Here is an 18,947-nt window from a genome sequence, read left to right on the forward strand (position 1 = left end):
ATTACTTGTGGCTGCCTAGGAGGAACTAGTTGTTTTTCTTTTCTAAAATAATTCAACTTCTGGATAGACCCTGGGGGAAAAAAACTCTCTAGCTTGCTTTAGGATGAAGCTTGAGCTATTTCGAGGAAGGGAGTGTGTGATACAGTTTCTCCTAGTACTACTCCAGCAGATCCTTTCCCATTCCTGGAGGAGGAGACAGGGCTTCTGAGAAGTACTGCTGCTGATCAGCTTACGCGTACGTCTGTGCTGGGAGCAGTGGCCACGGAGGTGCTTTACCCTGCAGTTTAATTGCACAGGTTCCCAGCTGAGTCACTGGGGAGTTAGCTGCGCTGCCCGTTTCTTCAGCGGTGCCCTGGCCGCCTTGTCCGAGGCAGGGTGAGCAGGCAGGGTGGGGGCTGTCAGACTCACCAGAGGCAGCAATGCCCTTCAGTGGCTGGAGGTTTCCTAACTGCACAGCAAAGAGGCGGTTCAAACCAGTAGACCAGTTTCTGGGTCCTCCTCTTGGCTCTGCCACTACTGGGCTGTGCGGCCATGAGCATGCTGTGACCCTGTCTCTGAGATTACAGTGCAAAGACGAACGAGGCTAGAGAGGTGCCAAGTATCACTGCTGTTATTTCCGACCCTAGCATATTCAGGTCTCCTCCTCTGCTTCATTGCACACACTCTCACTCGCTCGCTCTCTCGCTGCCCTAATAGCTCACAGTAACCCAAGTCTGTCCTTCCCCTTTTCCTTACTTTCTCTCCTCTTGCTCAGGCACGTTGCTGAGCAGGCCAAAAGTCAGCGTTGCTTCAGGAGGGAGCCCCTCGTGCTCTCAGCAGTGACACAGGAGGAGAGGAGCCAGCCGGCAAGGAAAGCAGTCCCAGAGAGGGAGAGATGGCAGGAAAAGGGGGAAGGTATGATAGGAGGAGAGAAAAAGTTAAGAAGAAGAGAGAGAAAACATTTCGTGCTCTGATTTGTGGGAAGTCTCTCTGCTGTCCATTAGCAAATTTCTCCTGTTTTTGTAGCAGCTGCAGCCTCAAGCTACAGCCTAGAAGCAGGGGAAGATGAAAGAAAAGGAAGAGGTGGGAGAAGGCCCAAGTCTTGCTAAACCAGCGGGATGTGAAACCCGCAGTACTAACTGGCTGTCAGCGCTTTCTTACTGCTCCCTGCCACTTTCCTGGCAGTAGTTCTGAGCCCAGCAGCAGGGTGAGCTTGCAAGAGAAGGAAGGGGCTGCAGAGAAGCAGCAAGGAAGGCAATGGAGATGGGAAGGAGGGAAAGGGAGATGGGGGAATGGGAGGGGAACTGTGCTGCTAGCAGTTTCCTGCAGGCACCTCAGTGTTCAGCACTGGCCGGGGACTGCAGAGGACTCCCTCAGGGCCTTTCTTTGCCAGCCAGCAGTTTCTTCAGGGCTGCCTGGTACAGACAAAAGCTTCTGCTCTTCCTCTCGCTGCCCTGGCTGGCAGGGAGCAGTTTGACTCCAGTGCCTGCTTCGCCTCTTGGCACTGGAGGAGCAGATGGGAAGATATTCTAGCTCAGTTGGAAGAGTCTGTTCTGAGTTTGGGGTTTTTGTTCTTTCTTTTTTTTAAAACCACAGTTAATGTCTCTAATACTAAGCTAGGCTGCTCATAATTCTCCTCCAAATCTTGCACTAAGCAGGCCCACTCCTGCTCTGACTCAGGGTAGATGTTCAAAGTGCTCCTGCAGGGCAGGGGAGGGGGTTGGCAGCTGGTTGCTTCATCATCTCCTTCAAAGCTGTTTATTGACCTTGCAGCTCTGCACTCTCTCCTGTCCACCCTGGACTATGGCCTCAGTGTCATTTCCTCAGTGTCAGTCTAAGGATGTTTTGTGTGGGAGAGCACACCTGCCTTCACTCCAGATGCTCTATACAGACCCTTATGCCCTCCAGCAATGCCAAATAATGACCAGGTCAGTCCCACCCGTCCTCAGAGGGGCTGTGAATATTCACCCCCAGCTCTGAGACAAAGCATTCCCTAAACACCAGGTGTGAACACAAGGTATTATACCAGCCAACAAGTCTCACCTGCCAGGATTAATCATTACACCAAATGTAGTACTTCCACTAAAACCTGAAACTGCATTGGCTGTATGAAAACCTGAACGACTTCAGTGACAAGCTAAGCACGCGCTGTCCTGCCCTCGGGCAGTCCCTTGCAGCCTCGTGAGGAAGGTGTTGGTTATCACATGGTGCATTTAATGCTTGCATGGCAGCAAGGCAGGAGCTCTGCCGCCCGTGTCAAGGGTTCCCTCTCCCCCCTGCCTCCAGTGTTTGCTGGTGCGTGGCGGGAGGCAGCCAGCCTTGCTTGGGACCTGGGCCACCAGGGAGGGCCCAGCAGCTGGCTGCAGAGCTGCGATAGCCTGAGTGCATGCCCACCATGTCTGCCCTGGGTGGGAGAGGCTGCTCTCCTAGCTCCTCCGTCCCCTGCCTCCCTGCTGCTGTTCTGTATGGGTCTGGGTACGGGAAGACTGCCTGGCATCTTCTGCTGTCTTGCTTCACAGCTGGTGGCTTTGGTGGCAGGGGAGGCTTTGCTCAAAGGCAGGGAATAGGACCGTGTCTATTTGGAGCTTGTGTTTTGAACGGGGGGCCCTCTTTCTGACCCCACCTCCTTTCCCCTTTTACGAGAAGCTGGCCTCTTTCAACTGACAGCAGGGCTTTCCTGCCAGGCTTCTTAGCTTTAGCTGGAACAATTTCCTTTGAACTCAGCTTGAATTAACATCTCCATGGCAATAGGATCAGGGCTTTGTCTCTTGCAACCTGCCCTTCACCCTCAACAAGAGGTTCTACCAGGAGGTGGGAAGGGAACAGTATGCCACCCTGGCCAACACCACCACCTCTTCCTGGGGGAAAGCAGAGGCGTTTGCTGCGAGGTCAACGCAAGGACGATTCTACTGTCTGTAACTTCCCTTGGGGAGGGGAGGATCGGGGAAGCTGCAGCAGATGCTGGCAGGTCCTCGCTCAGTTTAGATTAGCTTGCTGCATAAAGTGCCAGCAAGTGAATGTGTGTGTTGGGGGTAAAAGGAAAGTAGCTTGTTTCACTTCACTACAAACAATCAAAACCAAACACAGTTCCCCTGGGACTGGATTTCTCTGGTGCTGAGCCAATGCAGTGGAAGGAAAACTGTGCTCCTGCTTTATCCAAACTCAGCGTTTTCCCTTCTGCCCGTGCTGTCACACCATCTCTCTGACACCCACCTAGTTCCCCACCTCCATCTCTGCCCTGTCTGCTCCTCCATCTCCACGGCTAGGGAATCTGCTGCTGCCGAAGGAGGCTGGCTTGGTCGCTCTCCCATCCTCTCACCAGGTTATGCGATGCCCATAGCACTTCCTGCCATAACACCTCCTTTCCCCTGTAGTATGAAAAAGCCACATGCAAGTCAATGACCATCTGGCTGTTTGTTCATCGGATACTACTCCTTATTCCTCCCCTAGTTCCCCCAGAAGGAAGATCCCCCCTCTTCAGGCTGTTATGAAACTTGACCTTTCCAGTTATGCTAACTATGCATCACCCCAGCCCAGGCAACCCAGGCACCAGATAAAGGGCCACTTTATTCCCTCCCTATCTCACTCCTACTCCCAGCCCACATGGGTCTATCTGTTTGGCAGTAGTGGGCTCTCACTAACAATATGGGTTTTTTTCCTCTTGTAGAGTGAGAGGCTGGTTTTGCAGCTAAGTCTGTAGGTGGGAAAAAAGAGGCCTTTTCCTTTGAATGCCGGGTAAATTCTTTGGGAGCTGCCTCAGGGAAATAAAACCTCAGTTTCTTCTTTTTGGGAGGAGAACAGGAGGAGATGTAAACACCGCAGCAACCACTTCCCTTTCTCCTGCTCCTCCTCTTCGTTCAGTTCCCTGCTCCTAAATACCCTGGGAAGGCAGAGCTCTTCCTGCTCCCCACTCCTGACATCCTGGGATGGGCTGCAGGTGTCTGGGCAAGACTGAGATGTGTGTCCAGAGCGGTTTTGCTGGGTGTTACGCTGAAGTCAAGGTCATTGCAGCTGTGGTCTCCCAAGAGGCTCAGGGACCAGAACAAGGTCCTCTCCAGCGTGACATGCTGGGATCAGTGGGGTTTTGGCAGGGTGCATGGGGAAAGGAGTGCAGGGGCAACACCACAAGGCGCAGAGCTCTTGGCTCAGGCTTTGCGAGGCAGTTGTGCTTGTTTGATTTCCTTTTCTACCTCCTTCCCCCACAGCGCTTTTTCTCCCTCCTCCAACAGTTACTGCAGCTGGATCACAGCAGGCAGTTTTCATTCTCTGTTAATGAGAAACTCCTGCACTTTGTCCCTTGAAACAGAGCCATGTTTGCCACGTGATTGTGAGGAAGGGCTCCAGCTATAAGGTTATGGCGAGAAAGAGGCGAAGGGATAAGCTAGCTCCCCTTGTACACGTGGTTCCTATGCTAGGGGCTGAGCTGGGTGGTGGGACGGCACCAGCTGAAAGCCAGTTGCTGGGGGAATCAAAGCCTGTCTGGCCTTGCCCTGCTGACCCTGTGCTGACTCAGCAGGCTGTCTGGATCTCTTCATATTAGGGAACGGGAATTCATCCCCCTACGCTTCCCACCTCCACTATCTCCATCCTCAGTTGTGATTAGCACGCAAGAGGCTACATGCACGTACCAGCCTCCACGCTCCCGTAACCATGAATCATAAACCAGTGGGTTGGTTTCCTAGAGCTGGAGAACAGGAGTCATTCCTCATCTCCTGGTACAGCTGGGCTGGCTTATTCCCACAGGAGCAGCTTTTGGTCAGGGCCAGGGAAACCCCCAGCATTTGTTGGCTGGGGCAGATCCCCCAGCTGGTCCCTGGGGCAGCTGGCGGCAGTATCACTGAGAAAGAAGGGGAGATTTCTTTTCCGCAACCTAGGCTTTGCTGCCAGTGGTACCACAAACCTGCTTGCATTCACCGAGGGTGCAGCTTTCCCCATTAATCCAGCCCTCTGTTGCAAAAGCATTTTCTGAGCAGGCCCCCTCTGTGCACCCCGTCAGGGTACAGCATGTGCTTCGTGAGCTTCTGCTCTCTGGCTCCTGCTCTGAACAGGCAGAGCACAAAGTGCCAGGCTCTGCCTCCCTCCTGCTGTGGTTAGTGCCTCTTATCTCAAGCAAAAGGTATCTCTTTTCTTGCTATTACAGACAAGAGTGCCCTGACCCTTTTGTAGCTCCATCTCAGTCAGGGATTCTTGTTCTCTTGCAATCCTGCCCCACGAGCTGTGAAGGAAATATGATGTGATTTCTCCTGCAGCGCTAAGAGCCACTCAATTAATTCTGGGCTGCAGACTTCCTTGCAGCAGCGCCCCACAAACTGTGTGATGTGTTCTCTCAGGCCTGGCACTCTCGGTGACTCGCGGGCTGCCCAGCCTGGAAGTGGTTGGCAGGGCAGCTGCAAGCAGGACCGTCTTGTTTTGTCCTGAGCCAAGCTCTGAGCTTCACGGTACAGTGCCTTGGGCACGCAAAGGGAACTTCCCAGTCATCCTAGTGGTAGCTCTGTCTTACTCCAGTTCTCGTGCCCCCTTTCTGTTTTCTTTCATACTTCTCTGCTTCCATGAATCACTATCTAATAGTGGACTCTGGTTTTACGCCACAGCATGACTGGAAGACACATCCCAAACTCCAGAGTGACAGCTTGAGCCAAACCTCTTCGGACTTTGGGGTATTTGAAATTCAGAGCCCAGTTCTTTCATGTGGGAGGGTTGGGAGCTCTGGGATTTTGGAACAGGTAGCTTCTCAAAAGATGCTGCTGATTTCTCCTACGTGCCACAGAAAGGGAAGGCAGAAGCATCTTGCCTTTGATGCACTGGAGGGAAGAAAAAACTTTGCAGCTCTGAAGGCTTCTCAGCTTTTGCATTCCTGCTTTCCCCACCTCCTTAATAGGGGGGGCGAATGGGGGGAGGCAAAGCAACAGGAAACTCTCAGACAGCTGTGATTTTTCACCGGAATCTGAGAAACTGTCTGAGCTCGGCAGCTGCGCTTAGAGCTGGGTCATTAAAATGACACAGCAGCTCGGCTTGGCTGTAGGGAAGGAGAGCTTCCCAGCATGGGGGGGCCTTTGGGAGCGGGGGTGGGGGAAGCCCCTTCTCTGAAATAACTGGGGGAGAGACAAAAACAGAAAAAGACCTTGGAAAGACTGACGAGGCATATAGAAATATTCCTCTAAAGTCCTGGTACTGTGCCCAGCTGGTGAGTTGCCGTGGTTTTTAGCCACCGGTCTGGGAGCAGGATGGAAGAGTTAGGTTTCCTTTGCTGGCCTTGTGCTGCTCATGCTTTATCAGTCCCCCAGCAGTGCTGGAACTGAGGCCAGGCAAGGAAGAGATTTTTTATTTTTATTTTATCTTTTTTTGCTCCATCCCCCAAACGCCACATCAGCAGCAAGCTGCAGGATGACCTCAATGAGGAACAGATTGTCCCTTGGCCTGCCTCCATCTCGCTGCCTGCGGGGATATCAGGCAGGAGGACCCTGAGCTAGGAAGACAGAGATGAGGGAGGATGGACTATTTCCAGGAGCTACGTGTCAGGATAACAGCACCCAGGACCTGGAGCTAAAGCAGCAGCAGGGTTTGGGAGCTGCAGGAGGGACTGCAGGAACTGGCATGGGGGGGGATTTCTTCCCATCATCGCTAGTTTGATGGCTTGTTGGCAGCACCCAGCAAAGATTTACAACACGTGTTAGTCAAGAGCTGTGATCAATTGGTGAAGCTAGCACTACGACCTGGACCTGAACCAGCTCTACCCCTCCCTCTCCTCCACTGAAGCCCACAGCGTGGGGTGACTGCCGCTGGCTTCAATTCAGAAAGCTGGGGGGAGGTGACATCCCTCCTGGGCACTGCAGAGCCTTTTCAGCACAAGAAGCACAGGCTGTGCAGGCAGAAGATGTCACCCAAAGGAGGTCCCCACCCTTTTAAAGGTGATAGATATCACTGCCAGACTCCTTTATAGCCAAGGTCATATGTTGCCTTTTTTTGACTGTATCCCTCACCTCTGAGTTCAAGAGGCGCCTGTATAAGCTGTGCTACTCTGATTCTCAGAGCCAGCCACCACCCCATGTCCTTCACAGGAATAGGCTCCTGGCTTGGACCTTGTAACTAGTCCACTCTAGATTCATCAACCCTAGCTTTCGCATTTGGGTTTCATTTCTTGATAGGCTATGAAGTTTCTCTGCTTTAACCTTGCCTTTTTAAATCCATCTCTCTAGGTTGGATAATCATTTCATCACTTACTACATTTACTGCAGCAAGACCTGGGCTTCTCAGGTAAGTGCCAGGATCTCACTGGCCAGGTGCTGTCAACAGGCAGCACAAAGACAGAGCCTTGACCCCAGAAGTACTTGACCATGAGTAAAATCTTGTTTGTCCTTCTTCAAATGTCATTGCAACCCTATCTTCTACCCTGCTATAATAACCAGCGATGTTCCCCATCCTAAATCACTCCCTATCATTTTTCAAAGCATGCTAGGTTATCATACACTTTTTCATGTCTGCACATATGGTGCATGATGCACCGAGGTGCTTTCACTGTGTTTCAGGCTGGTCTGGACAGCACTCGTCCTCCTGTAGCTACTGGAAAAGTTTTAGTGACAGTACAGAGTGAGTGTTTCATGGCTTCAGGGCTTTTGTTTGCTGATTGTATTGACATGATTATTTCAGTGTCTGTATTCAATACTGATTGCACCACCTCGGCAAAAGAACAGGATGAGACGCAGCCTGGTGGTGAATCTCCACTAAGTCCCAGGGCTGGATCCAGCTTGCATGTGCACTATGTGAAATCCCCGGAGCCAGATCCTGGCCCCTCTGCTCACAGGGACTAGCACTGTCCCTCACATCTGATTTCAGGGCAGGACTAGTTGCAGAGGCAACATCCTTCTCAGTGTAGAATTATACAAATATAGCACAGAAGGATAACTCCAGTGACCTGTATGATTTACTCCATCACAACAGACTGTATCTGAGGCTTATTGCTGTTTTCAAATAAATGGAAGGGTTACTGACAGCCAAAGGAAAGCAGGAGGCATTGATGTGCCACTGTGGGAACCAGGGCTCTCGGGAGTTCGTTCTGGATTTGGTGTATAACTTCTAGCCGTTAGTCCCCAGACCTATTTTCTAATTTCCAGCTGATTTGTTAATTCTAAGTGTCACATCTCATTCCTTCCAGCTTGGGCTAAATCAGGCTTGAATTTCGGCTATGCTGAATGTCTGCCCACCTCCTTGATTCCAGGTAAAGAGCTCTGTAAGTTTGCTGAGGCACTTAAAACAAAGGTGTGGTACAAACAGCTCTGGTGAGGGTGGCTTATTCAGTCACTCTCCCCTGGTCATCCCCAGCTGTTTAACCCAGTTTCAAGCCGATCCCCATGGTTAGACACCCCACATGGCTTTGATGAGAAGAATATAATATAATAATAGTTTACAAAACTATTTCCAATGAGCTTTAAGACCACGTAAGATTAGGTGACACAGAATGCAATGTATCTGTCTATAGATGAAGTGAACAGACATTTTGGTTAATTTGGGGTTTTGTTTAAAGCTATTTGATTCAGTGGGCCCGTCAGTCCAACAGACTGCCTAATTTTGCATTAATGTTCCAGGAAAGCATAGGAAACGTTTCCATCTAAATCTACAAGAAAAATATTTGCATTTCCCTCTAGGCTGATTTCTAACCTAAATTGTTGGGGTTGGGGGTTTTGGGAGGGAGTTGCTGCTTTTCAGTAAGTTTCCACAAAATAGATATTTTCCTTTACTCTGGAAAAATGAAATTCAGACCACTGCAGATGCTCAAATGCCAAATGACTTTCAAGCACGAGAAAATTTTGAAATCGTAAGTATAAAACATATGGCACTTTGCAATAAGATTGGAAGGGAAAAGCTCAATTGTAAAGCTGAATTGAGGTTGTTTTATTATTCAGAATGAAAAGAGCGAGCTTTCTTTTAGCTAAAGGAAGATAGAATTTTGAGCAGATCTGACTATTTTCTGAAACTGATTTTTTTCCAAAGACAAGTAACAGTCTTATTAATTATTTGTATTGTGGTCATATTAGGTCAATTATTAAATCACTTAACTGAAAACCAAAAGATCCTTAGGCATTTATTTTATGTGAAAGTGGATGAAAACAGAAACTACCAATGAGATTTTTCCAGTTTAAGAGAAAAATATTAGCCACTGTCTCCCTCTGCAAACACAGAAGATGTGGGACAGTTCTGCCTTTAAACATGGGAGGCGAAGGGGGAAGGAGGAGTTCATTGCTCATAACTGAAGTGGAAAAAATCCCCAAATACTTCATTTTCTTTTTGTTGCTTCACTGTATACAGGAAAGTTTGAAATGGAAACGAGCCTCCCTGGGGAAGAAATTTCAGACAGGACTGTGCTGGCTGACTCAGCTCTTGTCCCTTTGTCTGTAGGGGAGCCGGACCCCTCTGGGGGTCAGGGGGAAGGGGGAAGCCACTAACCACCCGGCAGCTCGTCCTTCCCACTACACCAACTGCTCCAGACTGTTGGCCCCATCGCTGCTGGCACTGTGCACCCAGCATCACCGCATGGCAAAGCATGGCTAAAATGTGCCTAACCTTTTGCTTCGGGCTTAAATTGATTCCAGTCTCTCTTAACTGTTTTGAGAGTCGACCCTCAACATGGGGCTGACTCTCCTAGCCCACATTGCTGCGTCAGGTCTGATAGTCGGATGAGTGCGTTCAGCCGTGCAGGGGATTATGCTCGTTCCCACAAACTCCTGCTTAACTGAATATCCCCCAGAGCTCCCAGGACCTCGGGCTGGAAGACTCTGGGGTTCCCCTGAGCAGCGCTGTTGTTATCTTCACTACATTACACTTACTCCATGCAAACATCCCCATTTTGCTTTCTTGCCATTCATGTAGTGTAGGTCAGAAGCGACTGTGACTCAGTGTTGTACTCAAAGAGGAGCAGCTTTCCTGACCCCTTCTGCAACTGGAGATTGCCCTGAAGCACAGCACCTAATTAACCTTGTTTTATTCTTTGTAGCTGCAGGTGTTTTTATTGCTCATAAACCTATCCTGGTCCCTCTCTTCAGCTATTCTCATCTTCTGTGGGCCGTGATTCTTTTCAAAATGTCCATTTTATAAATCACTTTAATTAGTTTTATATCATTCTGTTATATCACTTGATTTAGGTTTCAGATTGCTTCCATTACATGTTATATATTGCTTTGATTTTATTTATGGTGTTTCTAGTGCATTTGCATTGCTTTCCTTAGATGGATATCATTTTGGCTGGATTTACAGTGTATTTCTTCAGTTAGATTTATATCACTTTAATTAGATTTATATCCCTTTAGAATTTGAGGGCTTCACTTAGATTTATAATATCTCTTTTACTAGGCTTGTCTTGCATAGGAGATTCACATCCTTTTTGTTTTAAAGGATATTGCTTAACTCAACGCTGATGTTGCTTTATCTAGACTTTGGTCAGCCTCCCAATTAGATATATGAAGCAAGAACTCACCACCTGTTTTTTTCCCCCCTAATTTCCACTGGGATCATTCCAGCATAAACTGTGCTGATTTAAAGTAACCTCTTCCAAGTCAGCACCAGCAGGAATGTAGTGGAGATCATCCCACTAACTGGATTCCTCAGAATACCCAGTGGGAGTCCAGCTAGTGAGATACCACTTTTATTCCTTTCTTTCCTGTACACTAAGTATCACACCATCATAGGGAAGCCGAGCACACTCTCCCAGCATGGCAGGGGGCCAGCACTGTACTCTCCCAGGATGCAAGACTCCAGGATCAGTGTCCAGTTGGGTGACGTAGGCTCCAAACTGGGCTTCCCCTGTCCAAGCAAGTGCCCTAGGCATGAAGCAACTGGGTGTTGAGGGAGCAGTAGCATTTCCTTCCCCACTTTCCTTTTTCCAGGAAAATACTCAAATATCTTAAGGAGAGCTCAGAGCTGGCAATCCCAGGCATAGTAGCATCTCCCTCCTCAGCATTTCCTTCTTGCTGGTGTCCCCAAGACCATAATTGTGCGAAGGGAGCAGGCATCTATGCCCTGTCCGTGGCGAGGCCATGCCCCCTCACTCCTTGTTTTGAGCTGAGGTCTTGCAGGATACAAAATTCCAGTGCAAGAGCCTGTCCCTCGACACCCCAGCCAAGACCACAGCAGGAGGAAAGCAGCAGTGCTCCGAAAAGCCACTTTTCCAGTTAACAGCCACAGAGGACCTGGCTTTGTATTTCCTGCCCAGCTCTGATCACATCAGCGTAAGAAATCAGCTAGAAGGGATCTAACGCCACGTGCTTCAGGGTGAAAGCCAATCTCTGATTCAGATGGGTCAGTAAATGTCCCTGAGGGCTGTTATTTCAGATGTTCGCAGCAGGGTATTTGGTTGCTTTCCCAGAAACATGTGATTCGGGGCTCTGTCGGAGGGCAGGACAGTGGGCCAAGTGGACCACTGCTCCCAGACCCTACCCAGTTTTATCTCTAAACCCACTGAGGGCCTGAGCTGATGGACTTTAATTTCTATTAAGATCTTCAGCTATCAGCACTCAGTTTGGCAGGGGTGGCTGCACTCACTCAGAGGTCTCACGCAGACAAAACCAACCTCCTGAATCTCTTCTTTCCCAAAACGCAACATGACACTGGAGCTTACTGTGTGTCCAGGGATATTAAAAGCTTATGAGACATACCACTCATACAGCTGTAATGTTAGGGTACCTGGTGCTTGGCTATGTGAGATACCTGCCGACCAAAGAACAGCCTGTCAGAAGTGCAGAGGGTTGCACGTCCTCCCCAGCCCTGGAAATGGCAGGAAGGTTTCCCTTCTGCTCACTGTGATTACTGCAGGGCAACTTTTGTGGGTACGGTTTCAGAAGACTTTTGCAGTGGATTTGAATGGGATTCCTGTATTTATGTGGCATTTGGGAGCCCATGTCAAACAGGCCAAGAGCTGGGTTCAGGAAAGGAAAGAAAGAAGTTTTTCACCTACCGATGCCTTCGTTCTGCCCTGTCTTTGTCTCTCTGACCTCCCCCTCTTTGTGTTTATTCCCTCTGTGAACAGGACCAACCCTATGAGGCATGAAGCAGTGAGGGAGGCGAGGAATGTGTTACAGAAAGCCTGTTGTTTGATAGTTGAATCCAGATGTTAAAGGAAGGAGCAGAGTTGTGAGTGGGACAGAAAAAGGCTGGAGCAGGAAAAAATAAGGGGCGCCAAGCCTGCCCTGATATTTAGACCAGTTAAACACAAAACGGATGTGAATTCGACTCTTCAGGTGCAAATTCTATTCTGCCCCCAGCAGAGGACAGAAGCTGGACCAAAAGGGAAGCCTGCCCAAATCTTCAGCATATGAGAAGGGCTGACCCGCAAAAACTACTAAATCCTACTCTCCTATACCAGTGTGATGTATTTTGGCCCACACCAAGAGGCATTTTCTGCAGAAGGCATCCACAGCCAATGCTTAGTTATGAGCCTGCTTCACAAAAGCAACTACTAGTCGTGTAAGGAGCTGTAGGACAGTGTTGGTCACAAGGAAGATTTTCCAAGTATTTCCTAGTAGCTCCCAAATCTACACCATCAGCGTGAACTCTGAAGTCTCTCCTTCAGACAGACCAGACTTTTCCATGTGATCTTCCCAGCTCTCATGGCCTTTCTAAGGAAGGGCAGCCCAGATCTTGACTACTGATAGTGGATGGTCCCCACCGGCTCCCACGGTTCAGGATTTCTCTCTTAGGGCCTCAGGTCCCCGTGAGGGATCCTCATCTGTATTGCATGGTGTGGCTTCAAGGGTATTATTTTTGTGGCATTTCCCTATTCCACTCTAGCTGTGAACCAGGTCACATGGACCACAGCAGGAGCAGGCTCATGCTTTTGAGTCTCTTCCCATGAATTTACCCAGGAGAAAAGGGGCAGAATCCCTCTTGCACATGCCAAGAATCACTCCAACTGCTTTCCTCCTCCCTTCCTCTGCCTTTCTTGTCCTCCCTGCAGCTGTATCCAGCCTCTGCATAAATGAGCATGGTATCTCAATGTGCATCTAATTAGGACATCAGCATCTCTGGAAGAGAGTCTGCATTGCCTATAGAGGCTGAGCATTCAGTTAACCTCCCAGTGCTCTGCCACTGGGGCCTGTTCATTTAATTACACCCAGGCTGCTGTACTCCTCAACCTTTTAATTGCCCAGGACAGAGAATAGGATGGTAAACAGGTCAGAGATAGAAGATGCTAGGCATTGTTTTGAGACAGTAAAGCTGTTTTTAAACACCATTCAGAAGCTTGTTTTATGTAATTGCTGAGAAAAGGAGGGCATTCAGGAGGGGCAGCAGGGAACAATCAAAAGGGATGCTGAATAGTTTTTAATTAATGAAAAATGACTTGAAGCCTGACTCTGTTCTGTAACAGTAAGATCTCTACTGAACACCACAACACAAATCCTTTCCCAGAGCTTCAGATCAAGCCATAGGTCCTCTGTAGTAATATTCCTGATAATAGCTGGGATTTAGTCGTCAAGTTGGGGGACTGGGAGAGTTAAAAAAAAATCCAATTAACTCTCCCAGAGCTCTATTAGTTTTGCAGTGCTGTGAACAATAGTAAAAAGCTGGTTTTTATGTGTTCAGATCCCCCAAATAGTTGCTCTGACTGGATCCTTCAAAAAGCACTGATGATTCTTTCATGTAGCTTTAAAAGTAGGGTTTGGCATGAAAATGAAGGATGGAAGATTAAAGAGATCAAGGCAGAACATTTGGGTCTGATCCCTGACCTCAGTTACACCAACTTGAGTTGGGATTAACACCAGTGTAAATAAGATGAGAAACTCAGGGACTGAACAGGAAACAAAAGCTTGCTCTTGGTTGATTTTCATTTTGAAGACTTAGATCTCTCAGGCTGTTCTGGACAACTGCTGAGTGGGTTTTCAGAGCACAACCAAAAGTTTGGTTTTCCTTCCCCTTGCCTTCGCATTACTGCCCTGAACTCTCTCTGTGCAACCAGTTAGCCAAAGTGCTGGAAGGAGAAGTCTGCCTGGCCCTCAGTATGTGCACACAGAGCTCTCCTCAGTCCAGCAAGGGAAATAAACCTGATGAGGCCAGGGCAGGGGGATGGAAAGCCTTGGTAAACTACAGGCAAGCTGCCTGGTGAAGGCTGGGAGAGAGGATGGCTCTCAGGATCTGCTAGCTGGATTAGCAGACTGATCAGGGCATAAGGCCTGAGGCTGCAGTGACAGGATGTTTCCTGGGTTCTGCTCAGCTCTGCAGCTTCCGAGATGAGCTAGCTGTGCAGTGTTTTCCCTGCTGAAAGTGCTGCAGAAAGGACCTGCAGAGCTGAGAGTGTGCTGTGAGTAGCTCCCAGAGAAATGCATTGCCCCAGGAGCACGGGGAAGCCTTCTCAAGCCCCTGTTCTACTTCCATCCAAAAGGGCATCATGCTTCCCAGCTTCAGCAGGGTCAGGATCTTGCTTCTTCCTGTTGCAGTTTGTGGGCGATCCTGGTCTGTTATAAGTGAGAGTAATCTAGTCTTAAACCTCTTGCATTGACAAAACAGGTGTATGCACCAGCTTTGATGCTTGCTCCATTCATCTCCTCCATGCCTTAACCAAGCAAGGGCAAGGCTGTTGTGTACAGTTCATTAGACACAGCCCAATAAATCACCTTGAAAGAAATATGGCTTGACATCAGTGCTTTGTTTGAGCTCTGGCTTGGAAAAGAGCTGGTGTTGGAGCCCTGAGCATGCCAGCAGGCACTAATTGCCCCAACGAGCCTCACCCGGGCCTCGGCCACAACTCTTTCCCCACTGGCCCCACAGCTCCATTTAAGCCCAGGCCTCTCAGCCCTCCCCTGAGCTGGCTTGTGGAGCACCCAGAGGGGGACTGCCCCACTACAGAAGATGGGACAAGGCTCCATCTTTGCCAACGCAGGCATGGTCCAGGGCAGGTGAGCAGAGCAGGCTTAGCGGGGATAACTGGTTCAGCCAACAGTCCAGTGAGCACCAGGCAAGTGTGAGATGATAAGCTAGGTCCAGGCTCATGCTGAGGAGACAAGTCAAGCTCAAGAGGTCCTACCTGCAGTGGAGCTGAGGTAAGGGCTGGGGACCAGGGTCTTTGCTTAAAAGGAGCAGTGGAGCCAGGGCAGAGGGGGTGCAAGGGAGAGGGCTGAGGCTGGACGTTTAAGGCTTGTTGTTGCTCTTGGGGCCCCAGCAGTTAGGTATGGCACAGACCTTCTGAGGGTGCCCTGCCTGGATGTGTGCCTTCCCTGACAGCCAGGGCTTCCTAGCTGCTTCACGGCTTCTGCACCTAGTTTCTGTTCAACAGAGTGCGTGATGCTAGAGGCAAAGGCAACTTGAAATGGCAAACAAGAGGCCTTTTTGAAGAAGCAGAGACAATTGGAGGACCTAGAGCTTCTTGGGAACCACTGTGGTTGTTGATTCAGCAGTCTGAGGGGAACCACGCTGGCAGCGATAAACCTTGTTTCTGCAACAGCAGAGTTGTGTGGGACTAAGATCAGCTGAGATCTGGAAGAGGCGTGGTGCTGCACCTGCATGAAAGCCCCCTGCAGCCCTCCAGTCACCCAACACAGTCTGCTGCAGAGGATGAGGTGTGTCTCTTGCCCCTCCAAAGGCGAGGGAGGCAGAGGAGTTGCTGGCAGCAGAGCAGTTCTCAGCAAGCTGCTCTTCCTCACTGCCCAGCCTCGCACAACCCAGCTCCCCACTGAGTTACCAAGATTGTTTCTTAGAATAAGCAGCTCATTCACAACAAACATCCTCACTCTTTGATGTATTGGTGGTACTGTTGTTGTGGTGTTTTAAATACCTTGGTTTCATGCTCATAATAAGAAAACTGGCCACAGAGCCTTACTGTAAGTTGATGAGAAAGTAGCAGTAATTATTGCTCTCTTCTCCATGGGATGGTAAACTTCAGATGCTAATGGCCTCTAGAGTATTGACTGATTACTCACATTGGGGTGAAACAGCAAGGGGAAAGGGCCTTCATTCTCTTTGGTCTTAAATGCTCCTGTGTTCAGCGGGCTGGGCAGGAAGCTGCCTAGGCTGCATAAGAGATAGCTGGCAGCAGTCTGATTTTGGACTAAGAGGGGAAAGGATGGGGGGGGGTTGAGGGACAGGGCAGATGTTTTCCTGGAATGGATGAAGGGAGAGGATGGTGCAGGTATTTATGCATCATCCAGCTTGACAGCATACACACAACATCAAGTGGGTGGTAAGTGGTGAAGACAGGGTGGCTGCAAACACTTTTGTTTGCCTGGTAAATTTGCATGCAGGAAAGGTAGGGCTCTTGCATCCCACACAAGGCTCTGTGGGTAAGCTGCTTGCTATAGGACTTCTCACACTCTGCTTCTATTTTTCCCTTGCCTGCTAAGGCTCTAAGCTTTTACAGCAAGGGCTGTCTTTGAGTCCAGATCTTTGTGGGCATTGATCCCTTCCTGGTTTTCCAAGGCGTCAATGTGACACCTTCTGTAAATGAAGTTTTGAGGTGAGGAAGAGGGAATGAAGATTTGCAGCTTGGCCAAATATTAGTGGTTTTCCCCAGGGATGACAAAGGATGCATCTAAGGCACCAAGGCAAACCCCATGTCAGATTGTAATCTCCTGCTCCCACGCACTGCCCTGCTGGAACTTCACAATAAAGCACAGTGGAGAGTGGTTTCTTTTAACAGAATATTTTTTTCCTTAACCTTGTTCTCAAACATGGCTGAGGTATTTTAATGGAAGTCTCCTCCCAGTAAAAAGACTGCAGCATGCACACATACCAGAAACTTTTGGCCCAGACCATTAACATTCAATAAAACTAAATGCAACTCGGCGACTGATCCTGCAATGGGAACATTGAACTGTAAGGCATGTTTCAACTTTCCTACGGTTCAGAAAAGAGATTACATGTATGAAGAGCTGTCCCATATTAGCAAACAGCAAAGATAGAAGAGGCTGATTGATACCAGTAAAGAATTGGTTTGGCCATTCAGACCTGTCCCAAAGTCTTTGAGCTGTACTTAACTCTTCTCCAGCTACCCTTAATGGCCAGTAATTCTCCACCCACCACTAACCTGTTGAAGTGTCTCTTGCTGGGATGCTGACCAGCGGTGTCTGTTCCTTTCACTTGTCAGCTTTCAGTCTCTTTCAAATCTCAGTAAAGTTTTCTCCTGTGCTCCCTGGTTACTTTTCTGCTATCTGCTGTTAAAAGAGCTACTTGCTCTTTAATTCTGTTGCCTGCTAGTGTTTTGAATCCCCTCCCAACCCTCCAGTATTTCTTGTCTGTGTGTCCATTCATTTTGGGACTGGGATCAAATCTACCATTCCCAGGTCAGATGCAAGGTTCAGTTGTGCCCTGCTCAAATTGCAATCTGCGGGACTACAGCATTCCTGGCAAGGTGCTGAGCCTTGGAAAGAGCTCTCTGAGACAGCCTGCTTTCTGATTTCCTTTGCTCTAGGAGGTACCGGCAGAAAAATGATACCACTTACTCCAAGCCAACTTTGCTAGCTCAGCAACACCGTGAAGGACAGTCCTGAATTACCTCTCGCACCCCAGGATCCAGGTATACAGTGGGCACTGCTAAAACCTGCAGCTGGGAGAGCATGTTCCCGCTGACGTGTAGAGCAGCAGGGAACGCAGCCTTATCTCCCTTTATCTTCCAGCACGGACACGGGACTGCGCTGTGCTCTGGTGCTTGGGGCTCAGTTGCAAGCTGATGGACCTGAAGTAACCCTAGTCCAACAGGGAAGTGGATTCCAGATTTGGGATGAGAAGTGAGTATGGCCCTTTGGACTGGACGTCTTCCAAGGTTTATTTGTGCCCACTGACCTTATGGCACTCTTCCTTCCAGCCCCTGCTGGGGTCCTCCTGTCTTTTTGCATAATCTCCTCTGAATAAATACGCTGTGAGTGGGGCCTTCTCCTTTGCAGCTTTTGTCCCGAGGAACTGTCTTCCTCTGTGTTTCTACCTTGTGGGCCGTCCCTCTCTCTTTGTAGCTGAGCTGAGCCATTTCTTTTCTCCCCTGTTTGCACCTCTTAACTTTTTCTTTTCCTCGGCTCTTATTTTTAGTACTGCTGTTGTCCTGAAAAGTATTTCAAGGAGACAATTTGTTTGAGGGAGGCTGTGAAAATTTAGGGTTAAAACTTGTGTGAGGTCCCACAAAAAGCACTACTTGGACAAGAGTCATCTCTTTGCCTGGAAGCATGGATTTAAAGGGTTTTTTCTACTTGTTTCTGTGCTTCTCCTCGCAAAGCTCTTTCTCTGAGGCCCTGATCCTGCTGCCACGGTGACCTTTGTGTTTGCAGAGAGACCTTTTGAAATCAAAGGGGCCCTTCATGAGCATCTGCCCATCTGGAAGTGATTGCAGAACTGGGTGGGTGAAGGGCAGATTGGGAGCCTTTTGACTGTGAACTGCAGAGTCTGAAGTGACCCAGGTCCACATGCCTATGAAAGAAAATCTGAAGTGGCCCGTGTTACATCCTCAGGGGCAGGAATACATCCAGCGTGCCTCACAACAGACCTGTAACAGTGCACTGTGAGAGCCTGAGTAATCATGTAGATGTCGTTTGATTCACAACAACCACATGTTTAGAGGACTCCGCGTGTATTTGTGCAGGCAGGAGAGCTGGGCTTTGTTGTTAGCGCTGCCCTCCCTTCTCCTTTCCAACTGCAGTTTGTAGATCGTTGTGTATCCCAAGGGGAAAAAAAAAAAAACAAACCCAAAGCCGCACAAAGCAAGTGCAGGAAAGCCCCGCAGCTGGCAGGAGAAGATGTCTCTCTCCATCCTCCCGGAGCCCCGCTGACAGGAGGGAGCGGGGCGTGTGCGGGGGACGCTGCTTAGGACAGAGCTCAGAGCCTGCTCTCCCGGCCCTTCCTCCGCGGCCCAGCCGGCAGCCGCGGCGGGCCGGCGCTGGCCCTTTAACGGCGGGGCGGCGCGCTGCCTCCGTAGGGCAGGTCCCTGGGCCCGGGGAAGGAAGTGACGGGCGGGGGGCGAGGGAAGAGCCCGCCGAGGGCTTGAATGAAAAGGGCGAGCGGGCGGC

The 18,947-nt window shown here is 49.5% G+C and overlaps 1 long non-coding RNA gene across 2 annotated transcripts in view; it reads left to right on the plus strand.

Annotated features, from left to right (window-relative positions):
* LOC127025821 (uncharacterized) overlaps nt 1-18,216 on the plus strand; it is a 210,061-nt gene extending 191,845 nt beyond the window's left edge. The window contains exons 2-5 of one of the 2 annotated variants that reach the window (XR_007767700.1): nt 7,176-7,233; nt 17,366-17,470; nt 17,571-17,681; nt 18,161-18,216. This is a non-coding gene — a long non-coding RNA (uncharacterized LOC127025821). Of the gene's footprint in view, nt 1-7,175; nt 7,234-17,365; nt 17,471-17,570; nt 17,850-18,160 lie in introns of those variants that run through there. The other variant, XR_007767699.1, reaches the window with a different exon arrangement.
* Nucleotides 18,217-18,947: the final 731 nt, after the last annotated feature.

The sequence above is a fragment of the Gymnogyps californianus genome, chromosome 25, assembly GCF_018139145.2.
Source record: "Gymnogyps californianus isolate 813 chromosome 25, ASM1813914v2, whole genome shotgun sequence".
In the NCBI taxonomy this organism is placed as follows: Eukaryota; Metazoa; Chordata; class Aves; order Accipitriformes; family Cathartidae; genus Gymnogyps; species Gymnogyps californianus.